The sequence below is a fragment of the Arachis ipaensis genome, chromosome B04 (genome assembly GCF_000816755.2).
Source record: "Arachis ipaensis cultivar K30076 chromosome B04, Araip1.1, whole genome shotgun sequence".
Classification (NCBI taxonomy): Eukaryota; Viridiplantae; Streptophyta; class Magnoliopsida; order Fabales; family Fabaceae; genus Arachis; species Arachis ipaensis.
Window position 1 is genome coordinate 116,058,211 of NC_029788.2, and position 5,561 is coordinate 116,063,771.

Genomic DNA, 5,561 nt, shown 5'->3' on the forward strand with positions numbered 1-5,561 from the left:
TTGTAAATTTTATTTTTGTATTTAAAAGTTTTTGTTTCATTATGTAATATTTAATTGACTATTATTTTTCAAATAATGAAAAAAAAACTGTAGCTATTAAAATTGACGGCAGTAATGTCGATTTTTAAATTCAAAATAGACAAAAGAAAATAAAAAATAGACATAGAACTTGTCAATCTTTTTATAATTTTATCGATGGCTCGCTTGTCCATTTTAATAAGTTAAAAATCGACGGTTTCCTTGTCTATTTTAATAAAACCAAAATCGACAGTTGGTTTGTCGATTTTATTTAATATTATCGACGACAGACGCGTCGCTTTTACTTAATATGGGAAAAACTTAACCTCATATTATCGATGCTAGAATTGTCGATTTTATTAGAATTTTAAAAATCGACAAGTTTAATAGCGACCACCTTCACCGTCCATTTTGCCGTCGATTTGACCGTCGATTTTAACGATGTTTCTTGTAGTGAACTAATATACAGCAACAACTCTTGAAACTAATATTCTCGAGATCGTTCATATATATATATGGTAAATTCTACTATACCTTTCCTAAAGTAACATGTAAATTATCCTCTGTAATGTGTTACTTTATGATTGAATACTATCTTAACTATAGTTAGGCTATTTTGTAATTAAAAAATTATTTAAAAGGGGTGAATGTATAATTTGATAAAATATTAAAAATTGAATTCTAGTTTTTTTTTTTTCCAAATCAATCTACCAGAAAAAGTACCGTAACTCTTTCTAATGGCTATGGCTTCTCCCTCATTCCTTATTCCTCATCGCTCACCTCCAATCCTCCACCTAAAAGGAAGCCCAAAATCACTTATTCATACGTACGTTAGTTAATTCAATTTTGGAATTAAAATTCTCAGCCATCTTAACTCCCAACTATAAATTCATTAGTTTTCTATACCATTTTCGCCACTCCCTACACTGCGTCGACGCAATGCTGGTGCAAGAACGGGAGTGAGATGTCCTTATCCAAGATGCTCTAAAGCAGAGGGATGCTTTCCATGCCTCTTTCCAAAGAAGAAGGTAGCATGGCATTGAGACATGTAGTTCTGCAAGGTCGTTTATTAAGGGGGTACACAATGAGAATATTTTGCAAACGACGTTGCAGAACCCAATCCTCTCGAACTAGAGTCACATCCCCATTTTAAAAATTATTTAATTATAAAATGGTTCTATTTTAGTTAAGATATTAACTCTTATTAGGTTAAATTAACTCAAGTTAAAAGTAAACATTCAATTAAAATGTGCCACGTCTATAAAAGATAATTTACATGTTATTTAAGAGGGAGTTGAGTAGAATTCACCTATATATATATATATATTTTCTTTTTTTTCATTATTAATGTATACTTTTATTATATCTTCTTATTGTATCACACACTATTATTTTCTCTTACTATTATTTCTATCGCACATTATTATTGCCTTATTCTCCTTTCTCATTTTCTTCTTCTCCTCACACCTTCTCTTCACCCAATCGTAATTAATTATCACCAAGTACTATTATCACAACTTTCAATCTTGTCTATCACTTTGATCTATAATCATTTATTATATTAACTTTTATGAGTCGTTGAAGTGTTGTTAAAAGAATTGGTTTTTGTGTCTTCTGAATATCTAAATGTATAAAAATAATAGTTTTTGCTTGAAGTGGATTTTAAGTTGTCTTATTATTCTATTAAAAAAATGTACGACATAAAACATTCAAAATTTTTGCTCAAATTATCAAAATTTGATGTCAGTAATCCTTAAAAATAATATTAAAATATATCATAACTAATATAATAAAAATAGTACATTATTGTAAGTCTTTAACTAATAATTATAAAATTAAGTTGCAATTTAATATAGGCCCTTAGAATAAAAGACTGTCATTACTTCTTACATTTGACTACTATTATATAAGTTGTACGTTTGTTTTATTGTGTAAATTAATTAAACTATATTTTATTATTTTATTTTGCATGTTTTGAAATAATGCGATCCTACTATAAGGATGATATTAATTTTCATAATCTAATACGAACCTTCTTACTATTTTGTTTGTCGCTTAAATACTATCCATAAAAAATAGTTAGTTAAAGTGAAACACGGTATAAAAAGAGTCAAAAAAAATTTTTTGAATTCAGAGTTCTAATATGTTTCTTAATCATCACTTCACTTGATATAACTCATATTTAATAGGTTAAAAAATTCTCTCTCTCTCTCTCTTATATTGTTAACTTCTTCTATAATAAATTTTTTACATTATCTAATACATGAAATGTCACATCCTTACATTTATCTTAAAAGTTAAAAGTTAAAAGTAAATTATATTAGTATTTTTTAATAAAATTAAAATAAAAAGATAAAAAGCTACTGAAAAGAATAATATTAAGTTTGAGTTATACTACGTGTACACTAAAATCAGCCACCAAAGTTTGTCATCAGTATAAAATATATGCTAGAATATAAATACACATTGAAAATAAATTAAACTACACATGTATTTATTATACACAAATACATTGGTAGCTGATTTTGGTGTACAAATAGTATTTTTGATTAAATTTTATGTTCTTTTGTATCAGAATATTACAATTTATTAGATTATTAGATTATCTTTGTACTACAAAACAAAAAATAAAATTCTATATCTTCTTGTTACTTATTTTACTTTATTTTTATTACAGTTTATTGTATTATTATATTATTTTTGTATTATATAACAAAAAGTGAAATTCTATATCTTCTTGTTGTTATTTATTTTAGTTTATTTTGGCTATCTAAATTAGCCTGTATAATATTGTGAAGGTTGAAACTGTTAAAAAATATATAACAAAAAATTTAGATATTTATTGTGTTATCAGGTTATTTAAAAAAACTAATTCATAGATGTTATTATCCTACCATATCTTTAATGTTATATGTCAATCTAATATTTAATAAAAAAATAATATTAACCAACATAGAACTGATTAAAAATTTAAAAAATAATTAACAAAATATTCGTAAGAGTTTTTTTCACTTTACTATTGATAGATACATATTTTTTTTTTGCATCTTTTATATGCCAATCAAATAATCAATACTATATGCCAAACAAATAATATTTAATTAATTAATTTTTTTGAAATATAAATTATTTATTTTAATTGAATTATAAACAAATTTGCATATACTTAAATGTCAGAATTCTACATCGTTAATAGTTTAGGAAATAAACATATTAATATTTTAACAAATCATTGGTAGTTGCAAATTTTTTTTTGCATCTTTTTTATGTCAATCAAATAAGAATTTAATTTTGATGTCCTATTAGTGTAAAATAGTTTTACACGTGCATCTAATCACCATCAAAATTAAACTCATCAAATCATCAGGGCTATATGCCAAACAAATAATATTGTGGAATACAAAATTACTAATTTTTTTGTTGTATAATTTATTTAATTTAATTTAATAATAAATATTTATATACTCAAATTTTAATTACAATACTTTACATAATCAATAATTTAGAAAATTAAAAAAATATCATTAAATACAAAGCAGTTTAAAAAAATTGAGATTTAACTAAAAGGTAAATATTGATGCACTCAAAATTTAAAAAAATATTCTACATAATCAATAATTTAAAAAATTTTAAAAATAATTTTATCTTGTACAAAACAGTTTAAAAAATAAAAAAGAATTAACAAAATAATTTATGAGAGTTCTTCGGTTCATTATTGATAGGTATATACATGTAAAAAAATTAAAAAACAAATATCAAATAAAAAAATAATAATTTTTTTAAAATTAAATTGATGAGAGAAAACTTTGGATGCAAAAGATAGATTAAAAATATATAAGAATTAATACAGTTTGGTAAGTAAACTGAAGAGAAAGAAAAATGAAGGTGAAATTTATGCGTGAAATTAATAACTGCAGTAAAACGGTATAAAATTTGCAATTGTAGTTAATGGAAGCGAGGAAAAGATGAAGGCGATACCATCACGATGTTGAAGGAAGGAGAATGATGGCAATAGTGATAATACACAAAAGTGCACCTAACGGTGAGAGGAGAAGCACTAAAAATTGAATAATGAGATCAAACTATTGGTATAAAGTACCCACATAAAGAATATACCTAAAATAAAACGATAAGATCGATAAAAAATTATTTATCATCCCTAATTATTTTTTTCCTCCTTTCATACATGGCGTCGAAAATCAACATTTAGCATAGTCATTATCTAGTTCAGAAAATCACAAAAACTCATCCAAATAATTGTTACATACAGAGAAGCACATTCAGAAATGTAAAGAGAAATAAAAAAATAAAAAACAGATAAAATTAATAAAAAGGATAAATTATTCGAATAAAGAATTGAAGAAGAGGTTACGGTTCCTACAACTATTAGTGAAATACAGAATAAAAATGAGATAGAAGAACATGTGTTGCTGTTAACAGTGGAAGTTCTTTTATCTAAATAACTCCGTATCCACATTATATATTGTTATAGATTTCCATTTGCTTGTTCTAATTGCAGTCAATCGGTTACTCCTGTGTTTGTGGTACCTCCACTTGTGTTTCAGTTGACATGGCAACTTGTTTTCTTGTCGAATCATCTCCCAATAAGTTGCATAGTTAGGTGTTGCTGTCTTTGTTCTTCGGTCATGTTCTGTCTTCTTCGCCTAGTAGATTCTGTCCAAGTGGTCGACGTTGACGTGATTGCTGATTTTGTGATAGCAAGATGCAGAGAAAAAAAACGTTTGCTAGACCAAAATTGAAAGTGAAAGAGTAATTTAATTCTCTTGTTATATTGAATCAGTGTTTAACAAACATAAAAAAAAAGGATAAAATAGGAAGAAGAAATTGGATACCAAACTTTCCTATCCCATTATATATTGGTATAATCCATTATATATAATTTTTTTAAAATATAAACAATAGACATAGAAAAATAAATAAACCGTGTATTGTAATTTAATTAATTGGTATAAATTTAATTAAGGAGTACACAGTTATATGTAATTTTTTTTAAGATAAACGATAGACATCAGAAATATTTAAACCGTGTATTGTAATTTAATTAATTTTATTATAAAATATCAACAAATTATGTTATTATTTGAAATAAAATGAATCAGTTTTAAACTCTGTCATGGGTAAAGTTAATTTTTAAAAAAAAATAAAAAAAAATTAACTACGTAGTGACAGTTTTTGAAGTGGGTAAATCTTTTTCTTGAAAAAAAAAGAAAGAGGATAAAATGGGAAGAAGGAATTGGATACCAAACTTTCATATCCCCATTATATATTGGTATAGATAGATATTTTACTTTAATAATATCACTACATATGATATCTATTTACAAATTTGGATATGCTAATTTCTTTAGTTATATAGTTATTCTTAATCAATTCTAACTAATATTTCTATAAAATTTTAACATAATAAATTGACAACTTATTTTACTACTCGATTATTATACCAACATAATTATGATAAATTCTAACTACAAACTTTGACCATTTTTTTTTTGTAATTTGATCAATTTTAATTTGTTAAATTA